The sequence below is a fragment of the Ambystoma mexicanum genome, chromosome 5q (assembly GCF_040938575.1).
Source record: "Ambystoma mexicanum isolate Mex_15411 chromosome 5q, UKY_AmexF1_1, whole genome shotgun sequence".
NCBI classification, from domain to species: domain Eukaryota; kingdom Metazoa; phylum Chordata; class Amphibia; order Caudata; family Ambystomatidae; genus Ambystoma; species Ambystoma mexicanum.
The window spans coordinates 700,661,574-700,680,782 of NC_090933.1; the positions used below are offsets into that span (position 1 = coordinate 700,661,574).

Genomic DNA, 19,209 nt, shown 5'->3' on the forward strand with positions numbered 1-19,209 from the left:
ATCAAACCCAGTGTGGGTCATACAGACCCGTAGCTCTTATCAATATTGATGCTATGCTTTATACAAAAATTTTAGCATTTTAGCATGCAGACTGGGAAGACCGATTCTGAAGTTGATACATCCAGATCAATCGGCATTTGTCATGGGAAGGCAAATATTTGATAATACAAGACGGGTGAGTTATCTGATTGAGAAAATAAATAAAGCAGGACTATCGGCAGGCGTAATAATGTTAGATGCCGAGAAGGCATTTGATCGAGTGGAGTGGTCCCTTTTATTCCTCACCATGGAGGCTATGGGATTTGGTCCCAGATTTTTGCAAATGGTCAGGGCAAATTATTATTCTCCAATATTACGTCTCGCAATTAATGAAGATCTTTTGCAAGAAGTTAGGGTAAACAGGGGGACCAAACAGGGTTGCCCGTTATTTCCGGTACTATATACGATCCATCTTGAGCCATTGTTATCTAGAATTAGGGAGGAGGATAAAATCAGGGGTATTCGGTTTGGGGGAGAGAAGCATAAAGTGATGGCTTTCACGGACGATCTACTGTTGATGGTGACTGATGTGCCGACTTCTCTCCCGGCCTTGGGAGCAGAACTGAAACAATTAGGGAGGTGGCAGGCTTGAAAATAAACATACATAAATCGGTCTTGATGAGATTTCAGGAAGAAAAAATACATGGGACGGGCAAAGACGAAGAGAACAAGTATGCATCGACCGAAAAGGGCATACGATATCTGGGAGTCCAGATAACTGATTCTCTGGACTCAACGTATCGAGCTATTCATCTCCCTTTATTGGACTCAATTAAACACTGGCTTAAACTACACAACTTCCTGACCACATCATGGACAGGGAAAATAAATGCAGTTAAAATGATGGTTTTCCCAAAACTATTATATCACTTCCAGGCGTTGCCAATAAAGGTCCTCCAGAAATTCTTCAAGGTCTTAACAAAATAATTAAGGAATACATTTGGAAAGGCAAGAAACCAAGGGTAGCTTGGAAGGCACTAACAGCACCAGTACATAAAGGAGGGATGCGGCTCCTGATTTTATATTATATTATTAGGCGACACAGTTGAGAATTATCAGGGAATGGTTTAAAGGTGACATGGAGAAAATATGGGTCCGGATGGACAGAGCTGTGGTGGGTAGGCCCCTTCAAGAAGTCCTCTGGTGTCAAAAACAAGATTGTCCCAGTAATATGTATAAGAGTACAATTACAGCTCCGATGGCACAGGTTTGGGACGCCGTGGTTTTAAGCAGACAGGTATTACCACATTTCCCTCTCCTTTTACACCTCTTTTTTGCAATCCCCAGTTTACTCCAGAGTTAGAACAGAGTGCTTTCAAGAAATCGGAGGACGTGGGATGTCTAAATATGGGAGACATGGTGGAATATTACGAGATCAGAACTTTCCATTCAAGTAAACAAACATTTTCTCTGAATGAAAAAGAAAGATTAAGGCATGCCCAACTCCGACACTGCTTGATGGGAGTAAAACAATTTATAATATGGGATCTTACCCCTTTTGAGAAATACCTCACCACAAACCCAGGGGATAATCATATGGTGGGGGCACTGTATGAGATCATTTGAGATAGCTCCGGTCATGTGAAATGGGGGTACATGAAGTTATGGGAGAAAGACACAGGCACCACTATTAAGGAATGCCAATGGATGGCGGTTTCAAAGGGAATATCGAAACTAATGCGGGCACTACAGCTACATAATATGTTGGTTAAGGTAAAGGTGCAATGGCATCTCACTCCGGAGAAACTACATAAGTTCTATTTAAATGTCCCAGAGGAATGTCGGCAGGGTCACAAGGTATCAGGAACATGGGGTCACATATGGTGGGAGTGTCCCAAATTGAAAGCATTCTTGGGAAGTCTTAATGCAGCAATTAAAGCAATCTTTGGTCCCAATTACTTCCAGATATCGGTGAAGCAATGCTGAGTCTGGGGGATATAATGGAGGTTCTCACTGTTAAAGCAAAACAAAAGCATATATGATTTTAAGTGTAGCTGCTTTGTATCTCATTGCACAAAAATGGAAACAACTTACTCCTCCTACTGAACAGGATTGGCTAATGAAAATTTGGCATTATGTCTCATTGGAATGAGTAACATATGTGGTACAAGGGGAACACAAGAAGTTTCAGGAGGACTGGGATTTGGTGTTGGACTTTCCACAGAAAGACTTTCGAGAGAATTGGTTCCCGCAAAGAATAGGAGTATTGGAGTTATTTTGCTGAATGTACAAGTGGAGTGGTCTTCAAAGACTTGACATTCACAATGATAGCAGCAGGAGGGCAGGGAGGAGAGAGGTAATAGGTTTTGGGGTGTTGAGGGGGGGTTAAAATGTGTATGTTATAATGAAAAAAATGACAATAAAATGATGTTTAAAAAAAAAAGTATAGATTAGCCTTCATTAGTTTAAATTGTAGGCCTCGTGGACTGTAGAATGCAAAAGAAAAGGCCCAGATAAATTAAAGCTGACTCTTTTAGTTGTAGGGCTCCTAGTTCTAGGCCCACGTACTACTATTCAGGTCCACCTTGTCAAATAATAAAGTGCCTGGCCTCCTTCCACAGGAGTGCCTGTGTGCCCACGTTAATACTGATATCACTGTCAATGTATCTACGTTTAAACTGACATTGTAGCAAGAGCTGTGATGTCACTGTTAGCGAAGGAATACCAGCTGAATCTATTTTTTGGCTAGCAGCAGCTCTGCCCTGACTCCCAGATGGGGGGGGGACAAAGATGACAGTCTGTAGGTGGGCCACTGCTTGAAATGAAATTCCAGGCCTCTGTGTTACAGCCAGCTTGTCTCTTAATTTCACACAGCTGGAAGAAACAAAGTACTTTTTGTAGTTAGAAAGTACACATTGCATATTAGATCTGAAACTTTTCACTGTGTTTTGTTGAGGACACATACTTATCCAACTTGATTTCCTGACACTTGCTAAAATCTGAAAGGGTACTTTTGAAGTCAGGTTCTTTCCGAATCAGAATTTAGAACATATTTATTTTTCTAAACTCCTTTTTTTTAAAGCTATACCCGGAATAAATGTGGGGGTAGGAATAGACCAATTGATTGGGGAGAATAGTGAGGACTCAAACAGCAAGAATATAAGAGGAATGCCTGTGAGCAACACCTTGGGAATGGTAGAAATTAGGTGGCCCAACTGTTTAAACCTGAGAATAATTTTCCATCTGACTTCATGGAATGGCTAAGGAGAATGATACATGCATGCAGAGTAGGGTCGGAGGTACAATACAAAATAAAGGATATGACACAAAATAAACAAGCACATTTTTTTTATTTTTTTTTAATTCAAACGACAGCCTGTTATGCCTCAGTACAAGTACTTTGGCATCCGAATTTTGTTACAAGTTAATGACACATTCCAAGGTTTACTGGTACAACACAACATTTTTCATTCTAAGTTCCATTTCCCAAGAAGAGCATTCCCTATAATGTTCAAGGGTTTGTCTCTAATCGCAGTGAATCCAAGAAATCAACAACGGCGCAGCTCAATTGAACGCAGTGACCAGCCGCGGCATATGACCACCAGTCTCGATAGCTTAGGGGCGCCGGCTGCAGCTCCTCGCTGGCACAAAAAACAGAGCAGACTGACGTAGACTGACTCTACGCTCGACTCCGCTAGGGCACTTTTAGGAGCACAGGAGCAGTGCAAAACAGCCTGCGTGTCGCCGTACAGGTATCAATCTGTCTGCTTATTCCTTAACCAGTTTACAGTGCATCCTACATGCCCTAACGATATCCCCGGTAAGTGGTGGGGGGGATGTAGGTAGCGAGGTGGGACAGGCCGGGCCAGCGATGGGGTAATAGGTAGGAGTGGAACAGCACCTACATACCCTTACCTTCCTGCCCTCAGAACTCCACAGAGCATACGTGGCAGGCAGCACAGCCTCGCCGGCTCCCACGCCTCCAGCTGCTCCTCGCCAGCTGCACCCTGCGTGCGACTGTGCCCCTGCGCTCCTCTGTGTTCCTCCTCGAGCTTGCAGGCTGGTGGTGCGCGAGCGGGACGTGCAGCCACGGGGGAGCAGAGGGTTGCCGCGGGTCAAAGGAGAAGCTCCGGGGGGGCTGCTTACAAGCCGTGAGGGGCCGGCTTGCAGGACTCTCCAGGGCGCGCGGCCACAAAGCGAAGCGGAGGGCAGTGCGGATCCGCCACAGGCTAGAGGAAAGAACCTCGAACTGCTCCGACTCAAGCCGCACCTCTATTCTCGCCAGAAACTGAGTCAAGCAGAGGCCGCCTCCGAGTCTGCCTCAGTGCACATATCTCCACACTTAAACACCCCCATTCAGTCATGCACACTACGACACACAGCAACAAGGTCGCACAGACCAAACAATGTTAAATACAATATACTGTACAACATATGGTCAGAGCAAACCAACGAAAAGAGAAAGATATCGTGCAACATTAGCAAACCATTGGCAACACATTTTCCACAACATGTAACAAAGTAAATCCTAAAAAATATACATCACCATACAACAGAGAACACACTAACACAAAATACAAACATTATCATGTGGAACAAACAAACACGCACGCACACCGTACATGCACACAAGAGTGGTGGACACTCATAAGGATCTGCACCTGTTGATGAAGGGGTCTTTCTCGATGTTCTAGTGTTTCCCACTTTTTCTTTTTCTTAATCCCTGGAAGACATTCCAGAATGTGCTCCTGGTTTTGGATTTCTACTGCAGATGCATTATGAGAGACTCAGTCCTGAATATCCTGTTTTATTTAGACATGGTTGTTTCTAAATAGTTGCTTTCTCAGGGGGGTCAGGAATAGTTTTTGGCTGGACCTAATAGTCCTACTCTCAGGTGGACCATGGACTGGATGCAGCGTTGGCACTATGACATTTCCACACTTGTGAAATACTGATATGTGCAATGTGTACTATTACACTGAGTAAACACCAAATAATGTAGGAATCATTATATAAAATCAACAGAAAATCAACGCTGGTCACTTCAAACACAGGTCAGAATGTACATCAATAAACAAATGCACATACAGAAATGAGACACAATTCCTCTGAAAAAAACAAGTATATAAGTGCAGAAAAAAAGTTGAAAAAAATTAAAAGTCAAGGTTTCCATCTATAATGCTGAAGTCTATAATCTTGGAAATGCCAACATCATTTTAAATCTATTGGTTTATACGTAAATCTAACAATACAACTAACTACAATATGAAATCAAACCAAACTAAACAAACTAAAAATCAAAATTGCAGGAACCTTAACTTGCCCTCTTTTTTTGGAGTGTTGCTGATATGTGAATGTGCGAATAGTATATTGTGTTTATTTTTTTTACTGATTTTGTAACTCAGATCTATGGTTGCTTTTCATTTTTATTATTTGGTTTTAATAATACATTTATGTTTAATAATTGTAAACCTTAATGCTGGCATTCCAAACATTTGTAACTTTTTATGGATAGCAACCATAATTTGTTTTCAAAACTTTTTTCAAATGTTGTTTTTTACAAATATATATATTATAGGGCAGCAGTCAAAATTCTATTGTTAATAGCTTTTGATTCGAGTAACGGATTAGACCGAAATTTCGAAAGTGATTAAAACACTGCGCCCCCCCAAAAGAAAAGTTTCGTAAAGATTTGTTAAAAAATGAGAACGTTATTAAGCGTCATCATGTTCTTTTTCCCCCCCAACAGTGCGGCCTACTTCCCATTTATTTTCCCATAGACAAACAAGGTCAATTTTTGCCAAAGCACACAGCCCAAACCGCTGGACGGATTTGGACCAGGTCTGAAACAACTTGGGCATGAAGCGTTTAAAGGCGTGCTGTTTGTGGTTTGGGATTATTCCGTACAGTAGTTATTTAAAGATTTGACGGAGAAGTGTGTGCCCCCTTCTCAAAAAAAGATGGCAATATCTTGGGTAAATTACCAGAGCTGGGTATTTTTAGAATGCCTTCTTGTTTTTCTCTCAATGTGAGAGACAGCCAAGGTTATAGCCAATGTTATGTGAAAATGAAACATATGAAAAAGGCCATTTGCAGGTCAAAAAGTAGGTGGGGGTGTATAAGGGCCACCAAGTGCAATTTGGGAGTTGGAGGGGGTCTAGGGACTGAGTTTGCAACACAAAGCGTTCTGTAGTCTCGGCAATAGCTGTCACCTCAAAGCAAACTACGACACAGAAACAGCACAGTGTGTGTTGTGGGGGCAAAGGGAGAGAGCAGGGGAGGTGAAGAGGCCATCTGGGGAGCGCAGTGAGCTGGCATAGATAAGAGGGGCTCTTGGTGAGGGCCTGGAAAGCATTTTTGTTTCTGGCAGTTTTTCCCGATAACCGCAGTCATAAAGGACTACAGTTGGGGATGAAAAAATCACTGGCCATGGCCAGTGACACAACAGCTATCCAGGTCTCCCAACCATGCAGTTACCAGGAAAGACCCTGCTTAGTTACAAAGTGACCAGTCCGCTCAGGCCATGTTGCCTGATAATAAAGTTACAAGACCACCTAGAGAAACGGGCTAGCCCTTTCCTTGATTTGAAGCTAAGCACGGTCAGTCCCGGTTACTGCATGTATGGGTGACCGAATGGGCATCCAAATTGTTATTTTCTAAACCGAGCTACTGTCAGTCCTCAAATGCTTTGCACTCAGAGACAATTATTTTGCCTTTTGCTGAATTGTATTCTGGGATTTGTAGTCTCGTAATCAATAATAACAAATACAAAACAAATATTCTTACAGCTACAGTGGGTTTCCAATCCATGCAGTAACTGGGACCAACTATGCTTAGCTTAAAAGCGAGGAAGGGGTCAGCCCCCCAAGGCCATGTTGCCTAATAGTTGAGCCAATTTTATAAGGCCATTTAGAACAACACGGCCTGAGGGGGCAGGATCCTTCTTCCCTTTGAAGCTAAGCAGGGTCAGTCCAAGTTACTGGGCCTCATTCTGAGGCTGGCACAAAGGGATTACCGGCACTGGTAAGGACACCGATGCTGGTAATCCCTTTGCGCCCTATTCTGAGGTCCCTCGGCGGGTCACGCTAAGGCCGCGGTACCTTTATTTGCACCTTCCCCATTCCCATTGAGCCCTATGGGGGCTCAAATGGGAATGGGGAATGGTATTTTAAATGGGGATTTACCGGTCCCGCAAAGGTCCGACTAGACCGGTAAGTCCCCATTGAATGAGGGCAGACTCAGTACCGTTATTGGAGGCAGCCATGGCACTATTAGCGCCATGGCTACCTCCAATCTCGGAATGAGGCCCACTGTATGGATGGGAGACAGTCCACCATCCCAGATGCTTTGTGTTGTCTTTGTTTTAAATATCTCAGAACACACTAAGAAAACCACAGCATCCACATTATTTTAGTTATCCGTGCTACTGTCACTGCTTGAAAGTATTGCACCTAGAGACCATTGTGTTTCCTTTTAGTTGAATTTTATTCTAGTATTTGTTAGTCTCTCAGTCAAGATGGGGGAATAATGCCACAATTGTACACTGTTTGGAGTTGAGGAGGGGATATGACGAGAGGGCAAGTAAGTTATGAGTATTTGCCCACAATGTGGCAAGAAAGTTTGCAATCCTGGACACTCCCCTGATTGTGGCTGCTTTTCAGGACCCAAGTAAAGGACACATGTGGGTGGACAGCATAACTTATTTTCAGTTGGCGGACGCAACCTCTTGTTTTTCTGAGGTTGGCATGCGAGCTCAACTATTTGGCTATCAGGATTTTACTCAGGTTGCCATGTCCAAATTGCTGGGTAAAAGGTGAGCACCTTTTATACTTTGCCAGCATAGTTTTTGGAACATTTCCTCTCTCAGGGTACCTTTCTGGTCTTCATTACATTTTTTAAAAGTCCAATGCTATTTTCTCTTGTGCACTTTCTTCTACGGGAAGGTCAATTGAACTACATTTGTATAATTCACTTTACGATATATGTTCACCTACTGTGTGTATATTCATGGGTTCCAGCTTTTGATTTTCACTATGGGGCAAAAGTACCTGGGCATATGTTATTCTTGCATTCGATCATTTTTTCCCCTTTTCCGTGCTGCTTAAATGCAGTTAGTTGTGGTTGTTCGATGTATCACAACAGTTACAAAGAGACCGGCCATAAAACAAGGCTTGTAGCACGCTGCTTAACCAAAGTGTGTTATCCAAGGGAAATAATTTAATATCACTGCACATTGCCTAAAAACTTTGTGAGTTCTCAAAGCCTGCAATCTTTTATACACAACAATACCACTGTCAAAACAGGTCAAAATCATTTTGTGATTGATGAACACCTTTGAGCAATGGTTTGCAAGTGTTTTAAAATATAGAGTGGCGTGCCATTTTAAGATGCTATTAGCAATGTCACCAGCGATGTCATCAGTGATGCCATCAGTGTTGTCATAGATGATGCCCTTAGTGATGTTATCAGTGACGCCATCATTGTGGTCATAGGCTACGCACCAAGTGGCGTGAGGTTAAGGTGGCTTTAGCTGAATTGCAGGGATTTCGTTGTATTAAGTTCTCACCTCAACGTCAATGCAGCTAAAGTGTCCTTGAATATATGTATTTTCACTGAAAATAACATTGTTAAGGTGAGCAGATTTAACGCAACAAAACCTTCGGTTTCAGGGGATATGATATGATATGATATGATATGGCATTTGTAACGCGCCTATACACAAGTGTTTCAAGGCGCGGCGAGGCGGGGGGGGGAACAAGGGGAAGACAGACAACGATCCTACTAGGCCAGGTGTCAGTCAGATCGCGCAAGTGCAGGGGTGGGGGGAAGGGAAAAAGTGCAAGGGGAAGGGGGGGGAAGTGCAGTACAAGGTAAGTAGCGTAAAAAATAATAAATAAGGCCAGCTGATGGCAAGTGCAAAGTAGATGCAGAACAAGTGCTGGGAAGGGGGGGCTGTAAGGATACAGTGACAGTCCCGCAGTGCAGGGGGGTGCCAGGGAGGCAGTGCAAGTGGGGAGTGGCTGGGCCCTGGACCGAGGTCACTGAGAGTGGCCCAGTTGCGGATTCAGAGCAGATTCAGTGAAGAATTAAAGCTGTTCAGCAGGGGAGAGGGAGAGAGAAAGCAGAAGCAAAGAGGAAGGTTTTGAGGTGCTTCCGGAACCGGAGGTGGTTCTCCTCAAGTTTCAGGGAGGCAGGAAGGCTGTTCCAGAGGGAGGCCCCTGCTGCAGAGAGAGATCTACCCCCAGCTCGTTGCTTCGAGAAGCGGCTGACCCTGAGGGAGTTGGAGACGGATGAGCGAAGGGCTCGGGAAGGAAGATATTTAGGAAGAGAGAGTTGAAGGTATTTGGGCCCCAGGCCCCAGAAGGCCTTGTGGACAATGCAGAGGGTTTTGAACTTAATCCTCGCAGCCACTGGGAGCCAGTGTAGAGATTTCAGTCCTGGAGAGATATGGTCCCTGGGCTTGAGGCCAAGGACAAGTCTCGCAGTTCTGTTCTGGATGAGTTGCAGAGGGCGGAGAGTGGAGGCAGGCAGATTAAGATAGAGGCTGTTACAGTAGTCCAGCTTTGAGAGAACCAGGGCTCGGGAGACAGTGAGCTTCTGGGGCAAGGAGAGGAAGGGAAGAATACCTCTGAGGAGGTGCAGCTGGTAGTGTGACTTCTTAGAGACGTCTGATATATGAGGAGAGAAGGAGAGTGTGGAGTCGAAGATGACCCTGAGGTTTTTTGCCTTGCAGGTAGGAGCAGGAAGGGGGCCAAGGGAGGCCGGCCAGAGAGCTGCAGGGAAGGAGGGAGTGGGTGTGCCGATAAGTAGAATCTCAGTCTTACTGGCATTAAGGCAAAGGTCATTGGTGGCACACCATTCCTGGATAGCAGACAGACAGTCAGAGATGAGGGAAGGAGAGGAGGAGGCCGAGGGTAGCCTGAAAATGAGCTGGGTATCGTCCGCATAGCACTGGAAGTTGGGGCAGAGAGCGGCGATGCGGAGGGCAAGGAGTGCCAGATACTGGTTGAAAAGCCAGGGAGAGAGGTTAGATCCCTGGGGAACACCACAGGAGGAGAAAAAGATGTCAGAGAGGAAGGACCCCAGTTGGACCTGGGAGGGTCGATTGGAAAGGAAAGAGGTCAGCCACGCCAGAGCCTGACCAGTGATACCCAGGTTATCACGGAGACGGTTTAGCAGGATGACATGGTTGACAGTGTCAAAGGCAGAGGAGAGGTCGAGTAGAATGAGAACACACGGAGTGTTGGAATCGAGGTTCGAGAGCAGGTCCTCACGGATGTTCAGGAGAGCAGTTTCCGTGCTTCTGGCAGCTCTGAAGCCAGATTGATGGTCATGAAGACTACCAACAGATTCAGTGTGGAGGTTAAGCTGGGAGATGGCCAGTTTCTCCAGGAGCTTGCCCAAGAAGGGAGTAATGCAGATTGGGCGATAGTTGGCCGGGCAGGAAGGGTCGGAAGAGGGTTTCTTGAGGAGGGGGTGCACAAGGGAGTGCTTGAGGGGGGAAGGGAAGACTCCAGAGGCGAAGGAGTGGTTGCAAAAATCAGCCAGGGCAGGAGCCAGGGAGTCGATGTGGTCCTTGATGGTTTTGGAAGAACAGGGGTGAACCTGTTTAGTGTATGGGAACTCATGCTCACTGGCCAGGGCCATATTGTGCCCCTTGACATGTTGCCCCAATAGATTACCCCACACCTCAATGTAGCTGTAAAATGCAACTTTTTGAAAAATCTAACTATTTTTTTAACTCTCTTTTGTTAACTGTTTTCCCATATCAGTGTGACACACTTTTCTTTCCTGAACCTGTATTCTACTATAACCCCAGATATGCAAAGATAAACCAGAATACTCTAAATCGTTTGAGCTCTGAACTTGGTCACAAGCCCGCCCCACCCCTACTCTGCAATTTCACATGGTGTCCTCTTTCCCCCTCCCCACCTCTAACCTGATGTCATTTCATCCTTTTTCCTCCTCCAAATGGCATTTTTTCCACTTTTTGTTTTCATCTAACTGCTTCCACTTTATATTCACAGTTATCTCTCGCATTGAATAAAAGAAATTGGCGTTTTTTTAATTTTTGAAAAACGTTGCTCCTGCGAAGTACCATGATAAATCTATCATTTTGGGAGAAGGGGGAACCTCGTTCTCCGTCAAATATTTTAACAACTACTGGACAGAATAACCCCATACTCCTCCCGGAAATTGAGTCAATGCTTCATGCCCAAGTTGTTTCGTACCTGTTCCAATTCCGTTCAGTGGTTTTTGCTGTGTTATGCGTCGAACATTTTACCTTTTCTCTATGGGAAAATGAATGGGGAGTAGGCCAAAACCACATTTTTTACTTCCTTAATAACTTTTTCCTTTTCGAAAAGACCTTTTCCACAATTTGCAGTCGGCGGGAGGTTAAAAAATATTAGCAAATACATTTTTGGGTTTCCTATGTATCTCAGTACTCAACTATATGCATCGACGGCCACATTATGATATATACACACATAAAAAAATTCTGCAGATGTGGGAAGTCTGCAGCTTAACTCCGCCCGCTCCTGTTGATGTCTCCCATATTGCCATGTCCCCCATAGTGTCATTTTGTATGTCATTGTGATTCCTGTCTCTTATAATATGTATGTGCTCATGGGCTTTGCAACAGGAACGTGCCAAGTTAAGCTGGTCATGACTTCCCACATCACTGAATTCCAAGGGTTTTGTTGCGTTAAATCTGCACAACTTAACTGCAGCTTAACTACGTTTTTTTCAGTGAATTTCAAAGGTTTTGTTATACTATAGATTTTTTATGGGCGATTAGCCATGGCCTTCGGCCATGTCCAATGACCATGGTTTTAAAACACTACCGCGCCACTAGCCATGTCCTTCAGCATTTCCACTGTGCATGTTCCACCATATGCTTCTTTTGGACCCACTTCAGCCGTGGCCACTATACATGTCTATACCGCATATTTTAAAACACTACCGAGCCACTAGCCATGGCCATTGGCTGTGTCCACTGAACATGTTCCCCCAATATGTTTCTTTTGGACCCACTAGTTGGCTATGGCCAACTCTACATGTCTTTCGAGCCCTCTAGCCTTCGACCCTGGCCAGTGAGCTTGGCCTTCGTGCTCACTGGCCAGGCACATATGCACCACTTGACATGTTTCACCAATAGGTTACCCCACACCTCACCTCATTTTTTTAACTCTATTCTTTAAAAAAAAAGTTTTTTCCCATAATCACGGTTATATCAGCAAGGAACTACAAATAACTCCAAATATTTTTAAAATATATATGCTGCACGCTTTCAAAAATAACCCCACATATGAAAAATAATTACCCCAAATATGGGAAATTATCTCAAATATGAAAAAATAACCTCAAATATGAGAAAACATTTGAGCTCTAGACAAACATTTGAGCTCTGGACTTGCTGCCCAGGCGCCTCCACCAACTCTCCAATTTCACATGGTGTCCTATTTCCCCTCTCCCCATCTCTAGCCTGATGCCATTTCATCCTTTTTCCTACTCCAAACAGCATTTTTTCAACTTTTCATTTTCGGATAACCATGAATATTTGCGAATATCTCCTGCATCAGACAAAAAAGAATGGTGGGTTTTTCATTTATGAAAAGCCTTTCTGTTGCAATTCATCATGGGAGATGAACCTATAATTTTGGGAGAAGGGGGCACCCCCATCTCTGTCAAATATTTCAAAAACTACTTGCCAAAATAACCCCACCCAACCCTCCAGAAATCGAGTAAACCCTTCATGCCCAAGTTGTTTCATACATGGTCCGATTCCTGGTGCGCATGAGCAAAAATTGGCCTTTTTTGTCTATTGGAAAATGAATAGTCCCTACTAGGCCCAAACTGCTTCTTTTTGTTTTCTTAACAGATCTTTCCCAAAATGTCCAGTCTGGGGAGCCCGTCATTTCAATTTTACCTGCATAATTTCAGCTAAAGCCGTCATACAAGTCAAAAGTTACTAGCAATTCATTTTTTTGATTTCCTATGTATCTCAATACTCAACTATGCTGAAGATTTATTTTTAGACCTTTTATCGGATTTTTATTATTTTCAGCGCCTCGCTCATTATTAATGATAAGATTGCTCAGCAGGTTAAGCGCTTGTTGCTGTGATCTGTGTTTGATCTACAGGTCGCAGGTTCAAAACCTGGCAAGGTCGACTCAGCTTTTCATCCTTCCAAGGTCGATAAAGTGAGTACCAATTTCAATTGGGTAATAATAATGTATGCAAATATGTGCTATGTAAAGGGCTTTGGATAAAAGCGCTATATAAATATCAAATTATTATTATTATAGTGTGGACACTGCTGCACTATAATATATATGTATATTATATATATATTTTTAGGGAATAAACCTTAGTTAGTGAGACGTTAAGGTGAAAATTGAATGCAACCACACCCCTGAAATTGGACAAACGTTGCACAGTGTATAATCACAATGATGACATCAGAGTGTACATCACTGATGACATCACTAACTACATCATATATGATGTCACTGATTACAACACTGATGACAGCAGACATAACATCATATATTACTTGACTGATAAAAGTACTGATTACATTAATTACGTTTTCAACTTTTAGAGCTATTTTCTTTTACATCAAATATATATACATATTTTTAAAGTACATTTTAGTCTGCTGTATTTTCTTTACATTTAATGCATTGGTCCACAATTCGAAAACCATACAACAATGAGTGCAACCAGAAATAGTATAGTACACAAAGATTCATTTTCTTTGGAAGGTTATCTGTTAGATTGGAATGTAATGTTATAATTAATTTATAAAGAAAATTGCTGAAAATAATAAAAATCCAAAAGCAGGTCTAAAACAAATCTTCAATTTCTAGGTTTAATTTGTTTTGTATATATGTAATTATGTAATGTCAATAATTTTTGTATATTAGCCAAACTTAGAAGTATTATATTACAATTTATCACAATACATAATAGCATGTATTTTGTTGAACAAGTGCTTTTTAAAACTTTTCATTTAGAAAACAATATGATGATATACTATCTTTATAATAAATACAATTGAACCTTTAAATCTATACATTTAGCTTTTTCCAAAAAATCAGGACTAAACATGTTGCTAGTTAGATTATTTACTAGTTTCTTTTTTTACTACTATATTTACATATTATATTATCTTCCAATCATCTAAAGTACATTTGCCACAGTCAGGTACATTCTATGCAATGGGCTATTGTAATTGCTTGCTAATAGACTAAATTAAAGCTGTTTCTATAATATTACATTATTATATTTTATATTTAATAATTTAATAAGTACTAAACATGAATGCTCCACATGTACACATATAATACATGTCTATCCATCCATTATTATAAGTCATGTTCTGATTATTATTAAGTATAATGAAATAGCATATTTAATAAGAGAGTGACCGAACACGATTTTAACATACATAATGATTGATGTAATCAGTGATGTCATATATGGTGCAATTAGTGATGTCAACAGTGATGTGGGGGAGAAATGGAATAAAGCATGACCACATAAGTACTCCCCAAGTACTCCACCATTGTATAACAGTATATTGGGCTTGCCTCACACCATGCTAAACTACATCTACTAGCCACAGAATGCAATTTGCTGAACCTCACTGCTCATGTCACTGCTCAAGAAGTGTCACACTCATTATTAATGGATGCGCCCCTTCGCTGTTCACGCGTCTAACTTATATCCGTTTTGGCATAGCTAAGCGATAGTCTATCTTTATATCACTCATTTTGTGACAATCAGATGGAGCTGGGGAGGAGAAATATTTGCCCCAGTAAGCATCAAAACAAGGGTATGACAGTGCTGTGGGTTGGCCTCACTGCTGTTCATGTTATTTATTAATGAGCTGGCAGGGAGTATAGCCAATTTAGAGGCTGATGATCTTTGCTTAGTTGATAGAACTGATAGTATTCTATTTAATGCGGATGATACAGCTATAATATGAAATTGCTGATGGAATTGCACAAACAGCTGCACCTACTTAAACAAGTCTTGAAACCTGTGGCCGGTTCTATGTCGTTTTATGAACACTCATTTTTTCAATGGATTTTTTACTGAAAAAAAATCTATCGAAAAAATCCAAAGTTTTTTTTATTTCGTGGGTCCCCGTCCAATCCTCTATTTTCCTATGTTATTTTTCCCAGAGCGCCCCCCTCCCCACCCCTTTAGACCTCTTACCCACCCTCCATATGTATGTCAATGAGTGTTTTCGATGGAATTCTTTCAGTAATATTTCCATCGAAAAAATGACTGTCGGCAAAAGGACATCATACCCTGTGGCCATGGTCTGCAATGCCATTAAAACAGTACAATTGCATATATTGTTAAATTGCACTGAGCTGCAACAGATCAGTGAATGTGATTACCTACCCATTACATTTTCTAAGAATGGGTAATGCAAGTCACAAGTCAATCACAACAAAATCACTCGGAGAAGACGGGTTGGTACCACAATGGCTTTGCAAACCATCTTTGCAGCCAAGCTACCACTGTGAAATTGGAAATCCATAAGGTTCAACCTTGTTCCACTGAACGATACACGTAGATCACATAACAGAAGATTTGGTCAAAAATAATTGGATTGAATTCTTTTTACGGATTTGACAAACAATATATGCAGGGGTTTGGGTTAGGGTAATAATTAATTTGGGAGGGATATGTCTCCCCCGGTATATATTTGTGGTGAAATGCAAAAATAAAACAAAATATTCTAAAACGTTTGAGCTCTAAACTTGGTCACAAGCCCGACCCCACCCCTACTCCGCAATTTCACGTGGTGTCCTCTTTCCCCCTCCCCACCTCTAACCTGATGCCATACAGAAGTGGTTCTGTATTGTCAGGTAAATGTTCGCAGATCTTCACTTTTCCCATTTTGTGACCCAACTGTAATGTCTCGAAAACTGAATTCATTGAGTTTAAAATGATATTCAGAGCACGGAGCATAAGCTGTAACTTGCCTTAAATCACAAATCATGGCTTAACTGCAAGATATAATACATTGTTTAAATGGGACAGAAGCATGCATATATATGATTGAGAGTTTTCATCAGGAGATCCTTAATTCAAAATTCAATCTGAATGTGTTCTCTCTTGCTTTGATTCCTAGAAGGCGGAACCTAATGTTTTCAAATCTTTGTAATTTCCATACTCTGTGTGAAGAAAGGAGTGCCCAGTTTGTCTTCCTACGCCTGTTGTATTGGTGCCTGATGAAGATTTGGTGGATTCCCTTGCTTGATTCAAAGGGCATTAGAACTCTGAATGAAGCTTTATTGTTAGTGCAATCTATGGTTATACAATCAGTGATTTTTTGTTCTGTCCATCTTTTTGGACAAAGTTTCGAGGCACCAGACTAGTTACATGAAACATCCAGTTTAATTATTTATATGAGATAAATTTGTTTTTATTTGTTTTTGTTCATGATGTAATATATATGAGTTTGCACTTTTCAAGGGGTAATAGCACGAAATATTTTGAGTACGACTGACTGACTTACATTACAGGGCCAATTACCAAGGTAGGATCTTCAAATCAATTGAATTAGAATCATGAAATTGATAGACATAAGGTGTGCTCTGTTTTGCTGGAGCAGGAAACAGACTTGTTCTGTGCCTTTACATTGAGCACATTTCCTTGCTTTGTTCCCTCTGGAAGGCAAAATGTTTTTCTCCATGTCTCTTTACTCATAGACAGTGAGGATCAGTGGACCACGTTAATACCTAGATAATGATGGGCAATGGACCATCACAATAAAAATAGAAGTTGCTCTCCCTGCCATCAATGTATAGGCAGCAAGATGCAAAAGGCTTCTCAATGCCACAATAATCCCACTCTATCTCACTTTGCCCAGAAAATGTGCTGTAGCCACACTTTTCTAATGCTCATACAGTGCACAACACCACATTCCCAAAGCTTGGCTGAGAGGGCAATGCATCTAATGGCAGACAATGACAGGCAATCTTCACATGTATGACTAAGGCCTAGCTGTTATATCCTGCCTCCTTTGTTTTCCCTGTATCCTTGCTATCTATGGAACCTAGATTGTTTGATGTGCGTAGGTGTGATGCTATCTGTCTGCCTGTCAGTATTGCCTCTCAAGGCATTTCAACAGTGACAGTCGCACATTTATACCAAGCCTCCCTGGGCAATGGATGTTCAGTGCTCTGCTTCTTCTGGTAATCCCCTGTTCCTCTGAAGTGTCAGACCACTCAATAAAGGAATTTACCTGATCCACAGTCTCAGCCTGGTTCCTGTTACTACGTGTCTGCAATAAAACCATAGATCCCCCATATGTCCTACATAGACACATTCACACTACCTGATGGTAGATATCTGGCTCCTGCTAAGGTTATTTAAGAAACAGTCTGTTTGAGTAGAAGTGGATGAAAAGCACCTCTGAACTTGCCATTCTTTTTTTTTGCATTGATCTGATTTATAGAACACCAGTAGTGGCAATCATTTCAAGGCACTAGTGTTGTGTGAGTGGACATGGAAGCGTGGATCCCATGATCAAAGCAGGGAAAAGAGGTTCAAAGAGGAAGGAAGAAGGTAAGGTAAGGCATGGTCAAAGCAACTGCAGTCTAAATCCAGGCGCTTTGCACGGTTAGACATAATTTGTTTAGGGAGCGCACATTTGAATATATGTGTAATGTAAGATCTATATACATTTGGGAATGCATGATGACTTGTGGTTGTCCTTGGTCACGCATAGTGTTGTTAAGGGCTGCCTCTTTTTCTGCTGGTACTAGCAACTCTAGTGTATTCAGTTCTGGTCATGGAGTGCCAGCTTGGAAGAGAACATCTTTGCTCCTGTGTGAGCTTTGTTGGCAGCAAACTGCCTCATTTTCATGGCTGTGGAATTTATCAGTATTCTAGAAGTGACATATTGATGTAGTCACATGGATAGATATTTTGGAGTAGCCTAGTAAGTGCTCTTGGTCAAACACAGCATTTTGAAAGTAATGTACTTTTCCAAGTGGACATAGCATCAGTGCCAGTTTATAATTTGAATCATTTGAAATTGGTAGTTTTTTATTCTCGTTGAGGTCTGCATGAATGACCTTTCAATAGTCCAAGTGGGAAAAGAACAGTCCTTTATGCATTACTTTTCTGTGCCTCAGTAAAATAAATGGCAGGACTGTTCTGAAGTGGTGGAGACAGTATTGTGTACAGTGGATGATCATGTCACATTTGGTCAGTAGGACAATTGATCAGCAAAGACCATCCTGGAGTCTTGGCTTTGCCCACCAGGATAGGCTATCTGAACATTAAAACAGCAAAGTGTTAGTTTGTGACATAACGTCAAGCATGATTTCCTACATTTAGCCATTCAGGGAGTGTTTGTGTAAATCATCCATTATAGTCAAAGGCAGTCTGTGATATCAAGGTGGGCTGCTGCAGCATTTGCTATTCACGCTTTTGACATATGACCTGCAGATACATGGAATGCTGTAGTGAAATGTTCAATGATGGTTGCAAATGGCCCAATGTAGGTGTTAGAAGCCATAAGGAAAGCAAGGAATCTTTCATTTGGTGAGGTATGTTAGAGTATGCCCATAAGATAGCTCAGGTGATTGAACGCTCAGTACTGTGATCTGTGTGTAATCTGCAGATCATAGGTTTGAATCCCGGCAAGGGCAACTCAGCCTTTCATCCTTCTGAGGTCAATAAATGAGTACGTACTTCAGTTGGGTGATATGTAAAGTGCTTTTACAAAAGCTCTATACAAATAACTCATATTATTATGAATGAAAGGGATTAAGCATTGATGCCGCTAGACTCCTGCCTGTTATCTTGTTTCAAAAAATGATATTTTGAAGAGATCCAGGCGGATGGGAGTTGTTGGACCTTAGGAACGTCTTATGCAATGTCAGCACTTGAACAGTAGTGCCGAATAGTTTGGTCATGTTGGAAGATTTTTAACAATATGTCGTCTTACCAAATATGATAGTCGTGCTTTTATGCTTTGTTTAATTCATGTTTTTATGCATTGTTATTGATCTCAAATTGACTATAAATGTTCAACTACTGCCTGTCTAAAGGGAAAATAAAAGTCATGGCAAAACCCTTTGCCATTATAACCTGTTGATAGAATCTTGCTGTTAGTAAAGGTAACTGAGCCATTGAAGAGAAAAACATATTTCGGCATAGCCGAATGAAACACTTTAATCACATAATGGTTTC

At 41.8% G+C, this 19,209-nt stretch overlaps 1 protein-coding gene across 1 annotated transcript in view; it reads right to left on the minus strand.

Moving 5' to 3' along the window:
• SLCO5A1 (solute carrier organic anion transporter family member 5A1) overlaps positions 1-19,209 on the minus strand; it is a 697,625-nt gene that overhangs the window by 283,049 nt on the left and 395,367 nt on the right. The gene's annotated exons all lie outside the window — the stretch shown is intronic.